At 38.4% G+C, this 22,834-nt stretch overlaps 1 long non-coding RNA gene across 1 annotated transcript; it reads right to left on the minus strand.

Annotated features, from left to right (window-relative positions):
- Positions 1-537: 537 nt before the first annotated feature.
- LOC139130885 (uncharacterized) lies at positions 538-6,896 on the minus strand. The gene is made up of 3 exons (XR_011552005.1): positions 6,750-6,896; positions 4,781-5,877; positions 538-3,341 (listed from the first exon to the last, which is right to left on the minus strand). It is a non-coding gene; the product is annotated as an uncharacterized lncRNA (long non-coding RNA).
- Between the last annotated feature and the right edge of the window lie 15,938 nt (positions 6,897-22,834).

Genomic DNA, 22,834 nt, shown 5'->3' on the forward strand with positions numbered 1-22,834 from the left:
ACACACACAAACCTACCCACACACATGCATGGATACATATATACCTACAGATGACATGCGCAGATTTATGCTTCAAACTCTTTGGTACACCAAATGGGGCTGAAGTGGCTACATTAATTTTACTGACAAGTTCTAGGGGTTTAATTTGTTGAAATCATCAAAAGGTGACAAAAAGGAGCCCTATTTACAGTAGAAAAAGTGTGGTGGGTCTGAAAAATTTCAGTTCAGCAAATGTGGTCTTATCTGTTGAAAAGTACAAATAGGAACAAAATAAGGGAGGGGTCCTGTTTTCAGTCTCTTCAAAAAGTGATGTGAAAGGGATTTTCTTTTTGTTGTCTTTTTTCCAAGAACTTTTTTAACATTTTGATTTTTCTAGTAGCCAGCTCAAAAGCCAAGTCAGTGTCTAAATCATGTTGTTATGATGAACTACATTTTCAATCAAGTTGAAGACCTAACTTTACATTGAAAGACTTTGACATGTGCAGAGACATGATGATTGATGTTTGGAAGATAAAATAATAGTGCAACTTAGTAAAATTACAATTAAAAACTGTTTATTTGCATCTTCAAAGAAAGAGATTACAAAAATACATTCATGTATTTACAAAGATGGACTGTTATGCTGTGAAATGAACCAGGAAATCAATATGTACAAGCAGCACAAAACCTGCATAATTCGGAGAAATTGAACACATTTATTCCACTTCAAATATTGTGTTGAAATAGCATGTATTCTCTGTGAATTGTCAATGTTGATGACTAAATGTCTGTCTAGAAATATATTTAATTCTGAACACTAATAATTTTAACAATAGGCCAGAGATAAAAAAATTGTTCATCAGATTTTTTGACCAAGTTTCAAGAAAAGCAATTAATTTATTTCTTTCAAAACAGCAAAACCTACCGCTTCTTTCGGCGATACTGATAACCTGGTCAAGAATTTACAACTCTCCCTAACAACAGAGTGAATTGTGTGCAGGGGTGCAGCAAGAAGAACATGTTTCACACAAAATGGTGGACACAAGCAATAATAATGCACATTTGCTACAGAGCAGGCTTCAAAATACCCTCTAGCAAACCACTTTTCAAAACAATTCTACATCCGCAAAAGTAGAAGTGGTGATGAACAATACAGATTTTCATCTATTGTTTTTTAAACAATGGCCACTTGAACTTGTAGGGAAAATAGTGTAAATGCAGAAGTCAATTTACTGCAGGGTCGTGGAGTAAAAAAAAAGTTGAAAAATGAAGTACAAAATTATGTTTTTGAATTGACATTGATACAATTGTCTGTATTGAGCAGAGCAGTGACATGTGCAGTGCATACATTCAACCGACATTTTGAGTATGTGTCAGAGCGAGACCAAAAGGAGACAAAAAAGCAGATTTATCAAAAAACATGAGTGTGAGAACAAGAACTGGCATATCATTTCAACGTGAAACATGTGAAACAATTTCCTACATGAGAAATACATTAAAATGTTCTGTACCTAAAAAAGTGAAATGCCAAAAATGGGGATTAATCAATCTGCACTTTCGGTGTTTTGTATATGCACAAAATTGGAGAGGTACATATTTGTCAAAAACGACATCACATGACATCATTGATTTCCCACTATTTGGAGGAGAGGGATGGGGTCTTGGGTAATACAAATGAATTACATTCATTTTGCGTCAGCTTTTATTTATTTCCCCTAAGAAAAAAGCCACTTGCTACTGAAATTGTCAAAGATTAACAATCATTGAGGCACTCATTCTGTGATCACAAAATAAAATCAACAGGTAGTGACATATTGTTAAGAGGCACAATGATTGATACAGTTTCCCCAGTATTTTGGCAGTAATGAAATTTCACTTTGTCTTGCACACATATGCACATGTTCTTTATTCTTTGAATCGGGATGAATTCTGCACCCTTAACACACTCAACATCAGTGCCCCATACTTCCGCATGGTTACCAAAGTGTGGTTTCATGGGATGCTTTTTCAACCAAACAACTCTGGCAAGGATAAATGAAACCTTCTTGGCCTTCCCTTCCATGTCTATGATAATCTCACTTCTCACAATATCTTGGACAATACCTGGGCGAAGCTCACTTTCAATGTCAACAGGGCAGTAACCAAACCTATTCTCATCACCTATCCATTTGGCCTGAATACAAGCTGAACGACTGTTTCTCGAATCCTCTTTGCCAATCATGTTCCCCAAATATAAGACTTTATTATAAGACTCTGCAATGGGAATGACACTAATGATTCTGTTTGTTGGATACAGGTGTGAGTACATGTCAGCCAACTGATTAATATCATCACATTCAAAATACATCCTTCTTTCTGGGGGTAATGCTACAACGCTTTCACTTTCTGCGAAATTTATTTTCTCCATGTCTTGGGATACTTTCATTTCATGACTGAGACAAATGTCACGGACTTCAACAAAACTTTCACCTACAGTGCCTTGCCCTGCGTGTACTCTATCTGATGTTAGAAGCCCTTGCAATTCTGTGAAATTCTGTGGCCACTGAATATCATCTAACTGTTGACCTTGTATAAATTTTCTCATGAGCTGTACTGTAATGGACTGATTATTTGTGTGAAAATTACCAAGAATCCCATTATACCGTTCAAACGAAAAACACCAAAAGCTGTACACTGGGCCATAGTCATATATACATTCTTTCAAATGAAGGTGGAGGTGCATGTTAATGGTGCAGAATTCAGGTCCATACAGCCTACTGGAAAATGTGCAAAACTGATACAGAAAAGTATGAGCTTTCTCAAGTTCACTACATGTGATTACTTTTGAGCACAATATCTTACAAGCCTTGACATACAAGTTCCAGCAATTATAGTGGTCATTTCCAATAATGCCCTTCAGAGCATAACTAGAAAATAGTATCACCCAGTTTTTCCACTGCTCTGCAGTGAATCCAGAAAATCCTGAAGCTATCTTGCGTGGAATTCTGCCAACATTACCTGGAACTTTTAACTTGTCAACCCTACTTTGTATAGTCTCAAAATGTTCACTTGTCAGAATTTTCTGCTTCTTCCATACCTCCACGACATGTTTTGCTGTCCCAAGCAACAAATTATGCATAGGGTCAATGACATGGAATCTCACAGGAAGATAATATGGAAGTCTGTTGAGTTCAGTCCACCGTGCACCATACTCGTATTCGAATTTTTTCTGTTCTGCAGGCGTCGAGGCATTACGAACTTGTGATGCAAAGAATATGTGATCTTCATCAGTCCTTGGTCGATGTTTTCCATACAGAAATTACTGTAATCAGCTTTCTTTCCAAAAGCAGCTCTTGGGAATGCATGTAAGCATTTACTGCAACCTAAGAAACAGAAACAAAGGCATTTTGATTAATATCTCAAAATATTCGAGGAAGTTGAACAAGGTGTTGATAATACAAAGGACAAAAACTCAGAAACAAGTGATTGATGACAAGGTAATGGTGTGGGAATCCCGGTACAATTTCTACTGTTCTTAAAATCTACTGTAGGTAAATGGTGTGGGGACCCAAGTACAATACCTTCTGTCCTGTTATCTAATTATTTTGATATTTTTAGGGTTAAACGGAAGTTACAGGACTGTGGGCGCAAATAAAGGGATAACTGATGATGCAACTATTTGCATACAATGGGCAGGAATTTTTGAATTCTAATAGCATCACTTTGACCGTATGATAAATTGGAATAATCATAATGGGCACTTTTATGACATATGCAGAGAAGGGTCAAATGATTGTACAGTGAACACATTTTAAAACATATTCGTTCTCCGACATAAAAGGAACAAATTTTCAGTTTAGTTTCAACACAAGTTTAGTCGCTTTATATTCACAGACTTTATATGCAAGATTCAATGACAATGAACGCCTGAAACTTTTGAGGTGCTAAAAATTGCACACTTGTCAAGATAAAGTTATCAGCAACCAAGACGTTCTCATCATACCACCTGTCAGACATACAAATTTCCTTTGTTACAAACATTAAAAAAATCAATACCCTTTCTTTTGCCAACATTATTCCCTTAGTCTTCTTGAAAATATTGTGTATGGCTGTCAAAAATCTATGTCAACAAAGTTACTAAATTGCTATCTCCTCCGCGGAAAAGGGTTGATCTTCTCATTATTCACAGTGAGAAATCAGAAAATTATGATTATCAGAACTATGTTGCCAGAATTTTGAAATATGGACCGAGTTGTTCCGTGTACAAAAGAAATTTGCTTCAGTTCAGTGAGTGATGTCCATGTGTACAGATCATGAAGAATTGTGAGTAGACTCACTTACTGTGCGGCACGTCTGATCAATAGCAATACTTTTTTACATTTGCATAGATTTGTGATAGTCAAGCTTTTATACTATAGGGAAGTTTCTGTTTAATCCCAGTAAAATGGCTCTACAAAATTCCTTCTAATTATCCAGTCAATTAGTGGCTAACATTTGTCTTTCCACTGTGACAACTTAGTCAGCCACAATCCTTTATTTTTGGGTGGCCAATTTGAACTGTCACTACACATAATGCACACTGAACTGAAGTACAGTGAAAAAAACTCATGTCAAGTGCTGTTGCATGATGGGAAGAAAGTTGTGATTCTACACATACTTGCTTGTCATGCATTTCAACCCACTCTGTGGAGCAGAAGTAACACAAATTACGATTTCATGTGCGCCATCAGTTGCCCATCATTTTTGCTACAATCTATGAGAAAACTGATAAAAAGGTTTCACAATAAGGGGACGCTAGCTTCTTTAATCTGTTTACACCTACCTCGCATAGCACCATGGCCAACAAATCCTCCACACTTTCTGCATGCTGGTATATCGGATGACAGGCACATAAGTGCTCCTCTGTAGTTATTCCCAAACAATGTCCCATCATTAATATGGACACCTTGTAAAAGTTGTTCCAATTCATCTACCAATGGCTGCAGGTATGAATTGATATTCTTTTTTGCTTCCTTGGGACCTGGCATCAATCCAACCAGTATAACATTTTCTGGATTGAATCGTTCTTCTCTGGGTAAATTATTGATAATCATGTACAATGCACCAGCAGAGTAGGGCTGTGTTCAAAAGGTTGAAACCAGTCCACATTTAGAGTGAAAGAAAGGTCATAGTCAGTTTTGAAGAATCCGTTATCTGTGAAGTCCTTCCACACTTGTCCATCATAGATATCATGTAATACACCATTTGGAACATTTCTGAACCGCCAAGCATTACACTTTTTTAGAAAGTCTGGCCGTCTGACAAAGGTTTCCAATGTTTCCCTAACACTTTTGTAACAGTACACATTGATTGGGTACACGTACCCATGTCCATCCTTTGAAATCACCTTCTTCAGAAGAGCTGCATGACATGGCTTCCTTCTTTTTTTCTGTGGGTGGTTTGGGAATTTCACTGCTGAACACTTCAATGGATGTTTTTCACCGCGTGAATTGACTCTGTAGCAGTCCTCAAATTTGTAAACTGTATGGCACTTGGGACAAGCAACATATTCACAAATTTATCTCTATTCAGACCTAGTAGTTTTCTGACCTTGTACAGAGATGTTGGGAAAATCTTTGCAAATTCTGTCAGCATAGGTACTTCTAGGAGGGAAGCTAACATGGAAACAAAGGCTTCCATAAATTTCAGTAGCAAAGTTATTCCTCTGTCTGAAACACCATAAAGGTTCTGCCACATCATGATGAACAGTAAAGACGCAATCAGCAGAGGTTGAAATTTCGATTCTGGTAACTTGCTTTCTTCATGTATGGGACCAATATCATTCATATTTACTGCTTCAGTGATATCATTGTCATCCCAAACTTCTTCACTGGTGTTACACGTATCTTCCAGAGTGTGAGGTTCACTATCTTTGGAGGTCTGTGAAGGTTAAATAAAATTATTGTTAGAATAAAATTATTGGATTATCACTTCACTGTGTGAATTTAAAGCCCCTTTAGCTGGAACTTTTCATTTAATATTTTACGTGATGATTTTAAATCAAAATAACTTATGCAAAAGTCCTTCCTGAAAGTGTGGCAACCGAATTGTTTCCCAAAACTAGTGAAAATATATAAGTTAAGATTTATACTCGCTTGTAAGCCAATCATGGTTCAGGTCAGGTGCACACATATGTGCACCTGAAAACGTGCCAATCATGGTGCATGATTTGGTAAGACACTGGTTCACAGTTCACTTGAGGAAAGTTATAGCAAAATTTTAACTTCTTAACTTTCGAGGTGCACACTATCTTAAAGGCCCATCATGAGCTAGAACTTTTGGCAGAATTTTTACGTTCCTGCTAATATTATTACTCCAAGAAGACACACTCACTGAAATATTTGTATACAGGTAATATGAATTTTTAAATATGAAGACATTGGTAACTTTTAACCAGGTCAACAATAAAGTTACGTTGGACCCAAATATGGCTGTCCCAATTTGAACGTTAAACATTTGAAGAGATGATGAAACCAGTGCATAAACCTATCAGAACAAAAGCCTAACACACATGAGAGAAATTAGCTGAGCAAAATATCATTCGAGGATGTTTACTCAGCTAGTTTACCCTTGTGTGCGGTTGATTTTTTGTGAGTGTTGTCCTCGCGCAGCATTGAGCAAAATATCGAACATTTTATACCTCACATTGGTATACCAAATGAGAGCTAAAAATACAAAAAATAGTAATGTAAATGTTAATCAATGATAAATCAGAAATACGTGTGTAGGAAAAATAGAAATTGCTGCAATACCTCAATTTGAACTGATGGTATGGCTGATTTCTTTGGGTGTGAATGAGGTGAGTAAATGTCCTGGCTGTCTTGATCATCTTCTGAATCACTGTCTGATTCTGATTCTATATATAGTTGGTCTTCAAAACATGCGTGTGCTGGACTCCTAAATTAAACAAATCACAAAATAGGGAAATGTACAATGTCAGTCAAGTATAATGAAAATATATATTGAAAATATATACAATGAACAAGTACAAAATGATTACACCTGCAGTTTCAACCAGTTCAATGTTGTTTAAATTTTTGGTACTTTATTGTTATTTATATATTTTGTGTCAATGTGATGACCATAATATGACCATGTTTCATTGTCGTCATTTTTTTCTTGACCATGTGAAGACCATGTTGTGACAATGAGTAAACGTCAGTTGATGATTGTCAAAACAATTATTATATATTATATGCGGCAACTGTCCCTCCCATTATTATGCAATCAAAGAAGGCAAAAGTACTGGTCTCTTGATTCTCTATAAATTAGAGAATCCAGCAGTATCCTGAAATATATACAGTGGATTACACATGAGAATCCAGCAGTATCCTGAAATATATATATAATGGATTACACTGGTATCCATCAGAATCCTTCGATGGATTTAACAATGGATTATGTTCCGTATCCGACAGAATCCATTGCTTGATTGCCAGTGGATTCCGGTGGAATACATAATGTATATTGTAGTATTCTGGTGGATTCTTGAAGTATCCAGAACAAAATACAGAAGAATCCTCAATGGATTCTCCACTTTTTAGTCCCCACGGACACCGTCCGGGGGGACTTATAGGTTTGGTCATGTCCGTGCGTGTGTGCGTGCGTCCGTGCGTGCGTGCGTCCGTGTGTGCGTCCGTCCGTCCGTTCACGCAGATATCTCAGAGATGCCAGGAGCGATTTCATTCAAACTTGGTGCAAGGATTACTTCATATGTCATACATATGCACATTGATTTGTTTTGTGATACGATCCAATATGGCCGCCAGGCGGCCATTTTATTACGATTTTTCATGTACAAAGCCATAACTCAGACATGTTTCAACCGATTTTATTCAAACTTGGTACAAGGACATTGACCTATGTCATACATATGCACATTGATTTGTTTTGTGATACGATCCAATATGGCCGCCAGGCGGCCATTTTATTACGATTTTTTCATGTACAAAGCCATAACTCAGACATGTTTCAACCGATTTTATTCAAACTTGGTACAAGGACATTGACCTATGTCATACATATGCACATTGATTTGTTTTGTGATACGATCCAATATGGCCGCCAGGCGGCCATTTTATTACGATTTTTTCATGTACAGAGCCATAACTCAGACATGTTTCAACCGATTTTATTCAAAGTTGGTACAAGGACATTGACCAATGTCATACATATGCATGTTGATTTGTTTTGTGATACAATCCAATATGGCTGCCAGGCGGCCATTTTATTACGATTTTTTCATGTACAGAGCCATAACTCAGACATGTTTCGACCGATTTTATTCAAAGTTGGTGCAAGGACATTGACCAGTGTCATAGATATGCACGTTAATTTGTTTTGTGATACAATCCAATATGGCTGCATTGCGGCCATTTTGTTACAATTTTTTCGTGTACAGAGCCATAACTCAGGCATATCTCAACTGATTTTATTCAAAGTTGGTACAAGGACATTGACCTATGTCATACATATGCACATTGATATGTTTTTTGATACGATCCAATATGGCCACCAGGTGGCCATTTTATTACGATTTTTTCATAAACAGAGTCATAACTCAGACATATCCACCACTATCATTCAAAGTTGGTACAGGACATTGACCCATTTCAGATATATGCTCGTCAATTTGTTTCATGTCATTTAGCAGTATCATGTCAATTATTGAAGTTTCATAATTAGGCTGATTGTCAAGAAATACTGCATCAAATTTCATGAAACTTTGTACGGATGTTAAGCTCACATTCAATAACAGTGAAAAAGACATTTATCAATGTCGTTTTAATTAATTTGTAATTGCATATGTAATGAACTTTCCTAATTAGAGTGATATATCCACAAATACAACGTCAAATTTGATGAAACTTGATACAGATGTTGATCTCATAGTGTTGTAAATACTGCATCAAACTTTATGAAATATGGTACCGGTGATTATCTGTTAGTGTTAGGTTAGTAGGCAAAAATGTTTTGCCACATCCTGTCGATTAATTCCTAGTTGACTCATTAATGACCTTTAGGATAGTGGCCTACATTGGTTTTATGTTTTCATCAGCATGGAACTCATTCTTGGCCATTGAGCGCCATCTGTATCAAAGTATTTTTATCACAGACCTAATTAATGAGAGGATTCTATCCTCTCTGAGGACTTGTAATCAAAGTATCAACTAACAAGTGGGGACTGTGTCATCAACGATGACTTGTTGCACAGTGCTTTCACTGTTTTTTGTCTTTCATGTGAACTACAGTTTCTTTTTCTATTTAAGGATTAGAAAAGAAACTGCAGTTGACGGGAAAGACAAAACAATGGAAAATCATAAAAGACATGTGAAGAAGAGTTAATGAATATTTAAATAAGAAAGAAAAGAGGAAAGGCAGTGTCACATTTCATAAAACTTACCTGAGATAAATTACAGCAGATGTAACATTAACTTTTGAAGATTTTTAATAGTAATTTTGTTCTGCGTTGCAACATGCTGTGTTAGAGAGCAGGATATAACTGGGCATTTTGGACACCGTGGTGCGAAGCACCAAAGGTGTCCTATGTCGCCACAATGTCTGTGTGTGTGTCCGTCTGTCCGTCCGTCCGTCCGTCTGTCCGTCTGTCCGTAGACAGATTTTGTTCCACTCATAACTTAAGAACCCTTAGGTCCAATGTCATGCAATTTGGTATTTGGTATTATCATGATGAGACTTAGATCTGATTAGATTTTGGTGGGTGTGGCTTATTAATTAATTGCTCATTTGCATATTTTATGACTTTTTTCGTTCACGCAGATATCTCAGAGACGCCTGGAGCGATTTCGTTCAAACTTGGTAAAAGGATAGTACTCTACCTCATACAGATGCACGTTGATTTGTTTCACAATGCGATCAAATTTGGCCGTGTTAGAGGACTTTTTAGTTTTCACTTCCATAGACTCCCATGTATAAGGCAGTCCATAGACTCCCATGTATAAGGCAGTCCATAGACTCCCATGTATAAGGAAGTCCATAGACTCCCATGTATAAGGCAGTCCATAGACTCCCATGTATAAGGCAGTCCATAGACTCCCATGTAAAGGCAGTCCATAGACTCCTATGTATAAGGCCAAGAAAATAAAAATTTAGTTTCTCATCGTATTCATATTGCAAAAAGGATGCAGTGACACAGTTTTTAGTCCCCACAGATAAAGTCCAGGGGGCTCATAGATTGGGTCATGTCAGTCCGTTAGTCCATCCATGTGAGTCCATCCGTTCACGCAGATATCTCAGACGCCTTGACAAAATGTCACGTGACCTTTGACCTCAAATATACATATTTGTACATAACTCGGTAACCACAAGTGCTAAACCTTTCATATATGGTATGATGGGACACCCTATGATGCCACATATTGTACCTCATTAATTATGTGCATATCTAATTTTGAGCAAGCCAATAGAGCTAGAGGTCTGATTTTTGGTATATATGGATAACTTAGCAATACAATTTTTTTGACAAAATGTCATGTGACCTTGGTGACCTTTGACCTCAAATATACATATTTGTCCATAACTCAGTAATTACTAATGCTACACCCTTCATATTTGGTATGATGGGACACCTTATGACGCCACATATTGTTCCTCATTAATTATGTGCATATCTAATTTTGAGCGAGCCAATAGAGCCAGAGGTCTGATTTTTGGTATGTACGGAAAACTTAGCAATGCTATTTTTTGACAAATGTCACGTGACCTCGGTGACTTTTGACCTCAAATATACATTTTTGTGCATAACTCAGTAACCACAAGTGCTACACTCTTCATATTTGGTATGATGGGACACCTTATGACGCCACATATTGTACCTCATTAATTATGCACATATCTAATTTTGAGCGAGCCAATAGAGCTAGAGGTCTGATTTTTGGTATATAGGGATAACTTAGCAATACAATTTTTTTGACAAAATGTCATGTGACCACAGTGACCTGTGACCTCAAATATACATATTTGTCCAAAAGTCGGTAACCACAAGTGCTACACCCTTCATATTTGGTATGTGATGCCACATATTGTACCTCATTAATTATGCACATATCTAATTTTGAGCGAGCCAATAGAGCTAGAGGTCTGATTTTTGGTATGTAGGGATAACTTAGCAATACAATTTTTTTGAAAAAATGTCACGTGACCTCAATGACCTTTGACCTCAAATATACATATTTGTCCATAACTCAGGAACCACAAGTGCTACACCCTTCATATTTGGTATGATGGGACACCTTATGACGCCACATATTGTACCTCATTAATTATGTGCATATCTAATTTTGAGCAAGCCAATAGAGGTAAATGTATGATTTTTAGTATAAAGGGATAGACTATAGGATAGAAATTTTTTGACAAAATGTCATGTGACCTCGATAACCTTTTACCTAAAATACACGATTATGTCAATAAATAAGTAACCACAAGTGCTATGTCCTTTATATTAGTAGGATGGGAGACCTTATGACAACACATGCTTTACCTCGTTAATTATGCCCATATATAATTATGGGCAAGCCAATAGAGCTAGAGGTCTGAATTTTGGCATATATGGATTAATTAGCAATACAATGGGTTTTTTTTTCGAAATGTCACGTGACCTTGATGACCTTTGACCTTGAATATGCATATATATGCATAACTCAGTAACCACAAGTTCTTTACGCTTCAATTTTGATAGGATAGTAGACCTTAAGATGTCACATCTTGTACCTCATTTATTATGCACATATGTATTTCTTGGCTGGCCAATACAGCTAGAGGTCTGATCTTTTTTCCCGATTTAGAACCATAACTTAGACATGCCTCTTGTTTCAAATTGGGAACAATGACATAGACCTATGCGTCCATAGATCTGAACATATACACTCCAGTGATACTTCTTAATGACCTCATTTCCCTGCCCCATCAAGACTAATACTCCTATTACAAGTGGGGACTATGTCATTGTCAATGACTTGTTACTTCTAGAATATACAGAATATTATCTCACATAGTGAGTGTCTGAATATTATTCTGAATTGTATTCCAAAGCACATTCTGAAAGGACTCTTCTGGAATATACAGAATATTATCTCACGTAGTGAGTGTCTGAATGTTATTCTGAATTGTATTCCTAAGCACATTCTGAAAGTAACTCTTCTGAAAATTTCACATTCTTTGCCACTGCACCATCTCCCTAATACATACTGATGACCCACGATGTCCACTCAAGTCTCACTTTGATTTAGTCATGCCGTATGATCTACAGAACCAGAAAGTGCAACTTTAGTGAGCCAGAACAAAATTTATGAAAAAATCACCGAAAGTTACCACTACTGTACCTCCTGAGGAATAAACCTTGAGATAATATTGATAGAACAAAGCTTTGAGAAGGATTGTATATGGCAAGTGGTCAAAGGTCAGAAGGTCAATGGTTCATTGAAGGTTAGAAGGTCGAAGCTTCAACAATGGTTGGTACACTGAAGCTTCGACCAAGATCAGGAAATCAAAGCTGCAGTAAAGGTAGGTAGTTTGAAGATTTAACAAAGGTCAAAAAGAGGAAGCTTCGAAATAGGTTGGTATGTTGAAGCTTCGACAAAGGTCAGAAAGAGGAAGCTTCGAAAGAGGTTGGTATGTTGAAGCTTCGACAAAGGTCAGGAGGTCAAAGATTCAGCAAAGCTGGTCAGCAAAGCTTTCCCTAAGGTTGGTTCATCAAAGCTTCAACAAATAGGCAAACCTTGTCTGAAGGTTAAAATCACGAATCTTCAAATAATCTTGGTACGCAAATTGGTATTCGAAGCTTGGGCGCGAAGCTTCGTCTGAGCTTTTAACAAACTGTGCCAAAGGTGTTGCACAATCGCGCGTGTAGCAGTAATAATTTGCTTTGTAAAGATTCTCAGCCTGACATTAAAAAGGTAATAAGGAAAACCAAGACAGAAAAATTCATATTCAATTCTTTGGAAACTATTGTACAAGGTTTCAGATGAAAGTGAGGAGAAAGTGATCAGTCCCTTAGACTTTTAGGGATCTTCGCAATCCGACCCGGCCCAGCCATAAGTACGATGACCCCCCCCCCCCGGGCCGTAAAAACTGAACGGTCCCTAACGGGGAAACCATACGACAGTAGTGTATTTTTTCAATCGAACAGGCGATATTAGTGGCGTGTCCGATGCCAGGCTAGTGGGCCGTATAGGTCTACCGGTGCGCATATAGTTCTACGACACCCCGGTACGACAAAGACTGAGCGGACAGTTGCGAAAACATTGGGCGTGAACTGAGTAGGCCTACCGGTATTACGCACGTGTATGGGGAAGGATTTCGGGCGCGTTAGAATATTGCCCCACGTCCATGGGCATATAAATATCAAAACGGTGAATTGAAAGCAAATTGAAGCAATGTACTATGGCAGACTGTTGTATCCCTGCGTACCGTGCTGTGTGTTCCAGGCGTTACACAGCCTCCCACCACAGCCCTGCTGACTCTAGTCTCATTGGAAAATCCGACGGATGGACGCGGTCCCGATTTGGACCGCGCACAAAAACTACCTTTTCTAACTATTTTCGGCCAAAATCAACTCGATTCCGCTCTATTCCTACCCGAATAACTTCATACACGTTCAGTATATTTACGTATATTGACGTATATGGAACCTTGGACGAATATATGTGTGTATATTCGTCCCAGATGGAACACAATATTATATGGAACATTCCAGTACGTTGATATGCGTATAAGCTTATGCAGATCATGAGTATACGTAATGCAGATCTTTGCACACCAAGTGTACACTGTAGTTTTGCATTTTATTAGTATACGTACGTGTATACTAAACGTATTTGACGCATGTACAGGATCAGTATATGTGTATATATTTGCCAAATCGCTCACAGATTGCAAAAAAAATTGCTCTCGTGACGTCCCAAACCGTTAGTTTACTAGCGATTAACGGTCAAGGGTCCAGTGGCCGGTCATATCCGTCGAATGCGGCCGAAAATCACAAAAAAACGAACGTTTTTGAGGCAGATTACACTGAAAATCGACCTTCCTGCAACACTCTGTTGGTTGAGTCACTGTTTTAATTGATGTCGGCAGCCGATTATATTGGGCTAACACAGCAGGGATGTAATTAAATCAGTGATATTGTTTATACCAAAGCAGGCATCCAGTCTCAATGAGATAACTGACACCGAGCACAGACAAGAAGAGTTTGCAACTCAATGGTTGAGTTTCTGTGTGCTTTACAATGAATAAAAACAACAAAGTTTGTGTGTAGACCCAAACTATTTTGCGTGGAGACAATTCACTTTTACTGAAACAAAACTGCAATCACTTCATATGTTCCCGCAACAGTACACCCACCACTTCTACCACTTCTATTGAGTTGCCCCTTGAAATTCCATCCCTAGCACACGTTCTATATATACATTTACTATGAGCATTACATGATTAGTATTTTCACGGTCCCTCTACAGAGAGCCGCTGTATTTTGCTAAAATAGACTAAACTCTTGACTATTAACCCATTGGTAAATTCAATAATACTACTTCCAGTTCTCTTCAGACTTTTTAACTTTGTTACATATTGAGAGTACAAAATTCAGTGAGCATGCACTAAACTTTGTTGGTTTTAGAATGTCGTTTGTCAACTTTGCTTCTCAGAACATTGGCCATGCACCAAAGCCATTGAGTGAACCTTTAACGACGTCTTGTCACTAGTATGGTTTGAAACAAATTTATCTTTTTAGATCATACCCATGTATTATATATTTCTGCATCAAGAGAAATTGTCGAGTTCTGTCTGTTTTAATTTATTCTAAAAAACAGAAACTGTGGCATGCTGACTATTTCTTGAAGTTGTCTGTGCTTGGTGTTAGTTACAGAATCATCTTCCCGCCTTATATGCTATCTCATTGAGACTGGATACCTGCTTTGATATAAACAATATCACTGATTTAATTACATCCCTGCTGTGTTAGCCCAATAAAATCGGCTGCTTTTCAGTGTAAGTATCAGTTATGAATTTTGAGAATGGTATATAATACAGGGAACGATCGACGGTTACATGATGGATGAACTTGCTAATTTTTACAGTAAATCGAACGCTGAAGAAGACATGGCATGGTTTTATAGCGATTCTGTTTCATGGCTTTCTTCTTCTCAGACATATGTACACACGTCTATGGGGCGCATAGACGCAGAGCGGAATAGACCACAGGTGACTGTGATCATGGGGCGAACGCAATGTCCCACACACCAGAGCGTGCAGCGTTTTTGGATCATCGTCGTAAACCACGCGCCTCTTTACGGCAACACTGATTTTTGCGTAGGTCAGCGGAGCGGAAATTATTGCTTTGGCTCGCGAGAATGACGGTCCCTGGGATGGGACCGTGTACGTGTGCCGATCCGAGGAATAGCTTGGGCCAGTCACAGTCCCACCCTTTGTGGAGGGACCAAGGGCCAGTCTAGAGACACAGTCGCGAGTGGAGTGATACGTACCGGCCGCCGCGTAGTATGCATAGAATAATTCTATGCATAGTACGCGGCGGCCGGTACGTATCACTCCACTCGCAACTGTGTCTAGAGACGCGTGGCACGTGCTCGTCGCGTGTCCGGTCTTGTGCCAGTGCAGTGGTGTCCAGTGGGGAATGTTATCGTTAACCTTGGATGAACCCGCGGATAGACCACCCACGTCACTCATCGTACGTCAATGGTTCTCGCATTAGTTTAGTTCTCCTTCCGGGCACACACACTGAGTGAATTAACTTGTGGCAAGTTTTTCAGTATTATGCTTCTGTATATATCAACATGGTCCCTCCACATGTTCTCCTGACACATTATGAAAGACGCAATTCAATGAAATCACCTACACACGATAGCGTGATCAAACGCCGATTTAGCGCTGAAAATCGATTAGGAATAAAAGATCACCCACTTTCCTCATCATGAAATACTGCTTATCGAGAACATACTGACGTTTCAAAGTAGCTATACACTTTACGGCCCATTCAGGCTCGTTTCTTCGTCAAAGACGACACAACCGTACCCACTCTTTGAGGGACGCTAAACTGGTGTGACGTCATCAACAGCAAACGCCAGCGCAACGCGCATCCTACCAGCTAATCCCCTCGTTCGCACGTTTTGACAACAGCATTTCCCGACTGTTTGGTGGAGGGACTGTGATATCAACTACCGTGTCTGACCCTATTCCGTTTGTCATGCTGAAATTTTGATTATCGTATACCTACATTCACGTGCCTGTGTAAAGCTATGGTATAAAGCGCCCTCAGATCCGTGCACTTTTTAACGTATTACGCCACGGCCGGTGCCCAAATATGGGCAATCATGTGCATTTCTGAACTACCTCGATTCTGGTTACTACCCGCGTTGCTATACGCAAACGTTCCATTTGTACACAAAGCCAGCGCGAGATTATGAAAACGTCTGCTTGGTCAGATCGTAGTTGCGCGTGGCGACAGTGGAGCCGCGCCAGTGACATTGGCTTTTATTTTTAAATTCTAGTGAAATCCTGTGTATACTAAGTGCGTGCCTGTTCAGTACAAATTGCAAGAAACTGACATCACGCTTTTGTCCTTCTTACACCTCGATTTCAACCTGGATCTCTGTTGGTCAAGTAATAGTACGGATATTGCATTGCGTGTTCTAGAATTCTGCAGGTAAACAAATGACGTCATTATGTAGGTCAATCCGCGACGGAAAGCGGCCATCGTATTTATGAAAAACCGACACAAATGGCGATGAATAATCTTTACGGCCCTGATTCGGCTTTTGCGGCCTGAGGTCGTACGGCGGAAGGGCCCGAGCGTGCGAGGGCCCGTACACCGTACGACCAAGGGCCGCAAAAGCCGTATCAGGGCCGTAAAGGTTTTATCATATACCTTAAGGAATGATAAATATGTAGTTTAGGCCTACATAATATTCAACATTGTTTGGGAGATAAAAATGCGTGCAATATCAGAAATTATTCTTTTTGTCAACACAGCTTGTATGTGTGTAGTGATCACTGTTTATTGTTTACAAATGAATTCTAGTCCGGACTTGAATATAATTTTCAACAATAATGTAGATTATACTCATATAGATTGTTGATATAGCCTACTAAATACTTGGCATTAAATTACAGTTTAGGGATTCAATGCAGAAAGTGTAGGGAAATCACAAAACAAAAGTTCTGAAAAAATAGCCAAAAGATATACAGCTTATGGAGCTTTAATTTGCACCAACGGTAATTTATCGCAACCGTGACATTTTCGCCCAGAAACTGGAGCGGAATTGGAGGGTGTGTGGAGAGGGACTGTGTCGTCTCGTTTAGGCCATGGAGATATCGGACTTCGCTCTGACACAAGGTAGTGTTCTGTGAGGGACGGCCAACAAGCTTTTCTTCTGGCAATTTGATTTGTTTGATGTGGTCATTACCACAGTTGCGAGTAGAGTGATACGTACCGGCCGCCGCCATAAGTATCCGCTGACCTCCCTCCGAGCTCAGACATTATCTCCGTTCTGTGACGGAGCAGGTTGTACAATTTGCATAGTTCATTGCGCATACTAATTATAAGACATTGTCAATATATCTACAAGATTTTTTCGCTTTACCTTGTAAAAGAACCTTGTTTTACGGAGTACCAGTCAACTCGCACTTTTTCCAACCCGCCCAGAATCAACTCGCCCGATTCAAACTCGCCCGATACCAACTCGCCCGATATTATTTTGCAATTTTGTGAGTACACTAGCTCTGCATGGCAGGGCTGTGTGTTTACCGGCGTTATACGGAGGCTGTATAACGCCGGTAAACACACAGCCGTGCCATGAAGAGCTACTGGTACGCTTGCTGCGAATCCGTAGCCTTTGCCACTCGGGTAGCTTGGTCATTGGAGTGGAAGATCGAACATGTCGAGGAGTGGCAAGGCTCGTTTTCGCAGCAACTGGTACGCATGAAACGTTTTATTTCTAACAACAAATATTTCTGACATAGAGAACCACAGGTGCGGCTTGAAATATGTGCCAACACGGAAAACTTTTTATTTGCGAATTTCACGTTTTGCAAATCTCTTGAAAGAATAAATTTCGTTCGGCTTCTTTACGTATAGGGATAGTTACTCCGTACTGGCTCACTTCTTTAGGAACAGCAGGACCGTCTTTCACGAGTTACTGGCCTGGCATGACATGGAAATAGCTGGCCTCGGGCCATCGGGTTTGTGTACATGGAATCTACAACACCCTATCTCAAAATAACGCGCGAGTAGGTATCGGGCGAGTTTGAATTGGGTGAGTTGGTTCTGGGCGGGTTGGAAAAAGTGCGAGTTGACTGTAATTCTGTTTTACTTTACCAACCCTTTAGGAAGCTGAGGAAAAACCCGGTCGCCAAAGAGAAAACTTTCCCCTGAGTTGGTTCTGGGCGGGTTGGAAAAAGTGCGAGTTGACTGTAATTCTGTTTTACTTTACCACCCTTTAGGAAGCTGAGGAAAAACCCTGTCGCCAAAGAGAAAACTTTCCCCTGAAAGGAATTTATTTTTTTTCCTACAACCAAATACCTACTCAGATATATTTTAAAAGTTGTACGTTATGGTCAAAAGGCAGAGAGAAATTCTTCCGTACTGATTTCCTGTATTATTATTATTATTATTATTATTATTATTGTACTTGGGCCTCAGCCCAAGTACATTTGTTTTCATTCCGTGGGAAAAAACTCTGTAAGGTATAACCATTTCTGGCTGAGACCAGGGAGGGCAAAATGTCTTGGCTTCATCTTTCTTGGCATAATAAATGGCGTAATGATGTTAACTGAATGGAAGTGCTGCTCTCAGCCAGTCTTGAATAAGTGAGATGTGAATATTAATGCTTCTCTATCTGAGTTTTTGCCACAAAGTCTTCTGAATATAATCAAAATGTGCATCGAAATGCAACAATTAATGCACCCTCCGTTTCCTAGGTGATGGCACGACCCTTGCTACACCCACTGGACGAGCCAAAGTGGGAGGGGTAATTTCAGTTTGGTCGAACAAGAGGGCTCGAGACCAGAATTTAACATTTAAACTTGAAACATGTTTAATCGCTGACAAGATGTGGACTAGTGTCAATCAAAGTAAAAGTGTGAAAAGGAAAGGTTTTATATCCCGGACACAATGAAAAACATTACGACTGGAAACTGTACCCCCAGTTGAGAATAGTAATGCCCACAGCGATGGAGAACACTTATCCTTGAGCTGAGAAAACCAGACCATCATTTCGAAATAGAGCTGCAGATTCGAGAAGCTCGTTCAAAATAGCTAGGTACACCCAATGGGGTGGTTTCGAGTTTTGAGGGCAAATTTCGCCTCCTTCATATAGAAATCGTACGTTTGTTTTTCCAGGAGAACACACCATTTGACACAAAATTTGCATGTAAAGGGGTCGCCAGTAAGGAATCAAAGTCGGCGACGTGTGTATGACAGATACATACATTCAGAAGGGGCAATCAGATCGCATGGGTATGACCCTAACGTACATGATAACTTACCTGGGAATGGTCATTTGTCTTCAAGGTACAAGTACACAAGTAATCCTGGCTACAGGGATTACTTCCAGAGGCGATATTATTAATTACACCAGGGACTCTTAATGGCCCTTAATTGTTATCTTTCATTGCCTCAGAATTCTTTTGATATTTTCACCATTGTTAATCACTATTTGTAGCCTCACCTTTAGCCTGCAACCAGCTTGAATTCAGCCGCTTTACCATCTGCTTTTGTATTTTTGCACTTACGGCTGTACTAGGTTGTTGAATATTGTTGAATATTGTTGAATTCGTAAAACGTGCCTGTGCAGATTTTGCTGCTAAATCTTCACTATTGGCATTTGCTACTTTTAATCTTTGTGTTGGTCATGTGTTTTACTGCACAAAGAGACATGTTTTATCAATGTTAAATCTCAGCGTTCGTTTTTACATATTGGAAGTTGGAATATACAAGGTTTATCTAACAAGTGTTTAGACTGTGATTTTGAACGTATTATTAGCAATTTTGATATTGCTTGTATTCAAGAAACTCGGCTTTCTAGTTCACGTAATGTAAGTTTAAATGGTTATAATTATTTTCGATCCGATCGTAAAACTCGTCACAAACGTGGTAAGAGAGCTGCTGGGGGATGTATAGTTTTCTTCAATCTAATCTCAAAGTGGGCATTCACAAACTGGGTTCTAAAATTTCTGATCTTCTTTGGATTAAGCCTGATAAGAATGTTTTTGCATTGAAAAAAGACATTTTTATTTGTTGTGTTTACATACCTCCACAAGGATCTGTTATGCACTTAACTAATGACTATTTTGAGACTCTCCAATCTGAAATGTTGTATTATTCTTGTTATGGAGATATCATCCTATTGGGAGACTTTAATGCCAGATCAGGCAATCTGCAGATTTTATAAAATATGATGATATAATGTATAGTCCTGTGCCTGATGATTACACCAGATAACATTAATGAGAGGTTTACTATGGATGATGGGAATTCTTGTAAAAACAACTTCGGTAGACAACTTATTGAAATGTGTATTAAAAATAGTTTATTAATTTTAAATGGTAGGACGATTGGCGATCTCAATGGAAAACCCACTTGCTATAAGAGTAATGGTCACAGCATTGTAGATTATTGTATTGTTGCTAAACATTTCTTTAGTTTTGTTCAGTATTTTAGAGTGTATGATTTTACACATCTTTCTGATCATTGCCCAATAGGTTTCTGTATTGAGTTGAATTCTTTTTTGTTTGATGTTAACAATCAAGATGTATGTAAACCTTGCCCAGGTAGATACATATGGGATGATGACGCTATAAGCAAAGATTTATAGATCGCCTTCACTGCCCTTCTATTCAGAAAGAGCTTAACCAATTTAATTCTGTTCGTGACACAGCATCTTATGAAGATGCAGTTGCTACCTTTGAGTCCATTATTAAAAAAGTCTTGTACAGTTCATTAAGAAAATTACACCAAGGGTGAAAACCAAGAAATCAAGGGCAAAAAAGCAAAGGTGGTTTGATAAATCTTGTTATTTAGCAAGGAAGGACTTACGTGAGGCATGTAAGTTATTGAGTCACTTTCCTAGTGACCCTTTCATCCGTGGCAGATGTTTCAAATTGAAGAAAGAATATAAAAAGTTGATCAAACACAAAAAATCTACTTTCAAAAAGAATCAGATTGCACAGTTAGAAAACGCACATACTAACAAAAGTACTGATTTCTGGAAACTTTGGAAAGAAGTAACAGAGGTGCACATAGAAAAAAAAGGAGCATCTTCCGTCTCCCCTAATATCTGGTATGAACATTTTAAGAAGTTAGGCAATTTTGATTCTGCTGAAATAGACACGTGGTCGAAAATGGTTGTTACTGATTTAACAGGTTTAGAAATGAGCAACAATGAAAATATATGTCCCATCTTAAATTGCTATTTCTCCAATTCAGAATTACAAAAAGTACTTGGCAAATTAAAGTCTGGGAAATCCCCAGGAACGGATGGTATTTTAAATGAGATGTTGAAATTTGGGGGCCATTCCCTTCTCAACTCACTTTGTTATTTGTTCAATGCTATTCTTCGTTCAGGCAGCTTTCCAAATTCATGAAAACTGCCTTTATAGTACCAATTTACAAATCAGGAGACAAGAATGATCCTTCTAATTATAGAGGTATTTCAATCAATAGTTGTATTGCTAAACTTTTTACTTCTGCCCTTAATTGTAGACTTGTTACCTTTTTGAATAAGAAGGGAATTAATACACCTTTCCAGTCTGGCTTTAGAGCTAAGAGAAGGACTGCAGATAATGTTTTTGTCTTAAAATCAGCTGTTGACAAATATTTGTATTCTTCAGATAAGGTTACAGATTGTAAGCCCTGTCACAAACGTATGTTCTGCTGTTTTATTGATTTCCATAAGGCCTTCGATAGAGTATGGAGGACTGGTTTGCTTTGGAAACTTAAAAACTATGGTATCAATGGGAATTTTTACATGCTTATTAAGTCTATGTATGAGAATGTCAGTTATTGTGTGAAAACTAATAACAGTTTTACTGACAACTTCATGTCCAATATTGGGGTTAAGCAGGGCTGCAATTTAAGTCCTACTTTATTTAATATTTATTTGAATGATCTTCCTGGGATTTTCGACTCTGTTAATGACTGCCCTATCAAACTTGGTACACTTTCTATTAGTTGTCTCTTGTATGCAGATGACTTGCTATTAATGTCTGAATCGCAAGCAGGATTACAAAGTTGTCTTGATAAATTGTATCATTTTTGTTCAAAATGGAAGCTTACAATTAGTACTAAGAAAACTAAGGTGATTATTTTTAATAAAACTAACAGGGTTCTCAAAAATATTACCTTACTTTATAATGGTATACCACTTGAGTTGGTGAATGAATATTGTTACCTTGGCTTTGTTATAACTCCCAACGGTAAATTTAAGGGCAATTTTCGCAGCCTCAAGTAAAAGCAACAAAAGCCTTATTTAGCCTTTACAAGGGAATGTCTCACAATAATGGTTTTCCTGTCAAAGTTGCATTAGACCTTTTTGATCGTATGATCATACCCATTATGACTTATGGATGTGAAATTTGGGGAAACGAAATCAATAATAAGAATAATTTTATGAATGATGTAAGTATTTCCTTTTACAGGTATTTGCTTGGTGTTTCTAAACAAGCTCCACGAGCTGGTATTGTTGGTGAATTGGGTAGATACCCCATTCAGTTCACTGTTATACTACATATGATAAATATTGGCATAGATTGGTTTTATCAGATGATATTCTACTTCGTGCTGCATATACAACTGCTAAGCACCACTCCCAGT

Source organism: Ptychodera flava, chromosome 4 (genome assembly GCF_041260155.1).
Source record: "Ptychodera flava strain L36383 chromosome 4, AS_Pfla_20210202, whole genome shotgun sequence".
In the NCBI taxonomy this organism is placed as follows: Eukaryota; Metazoa; Hemichordata; class Enteropneusta; family Ptychoderidae; genus Ptychodera; species Ptychodera flava.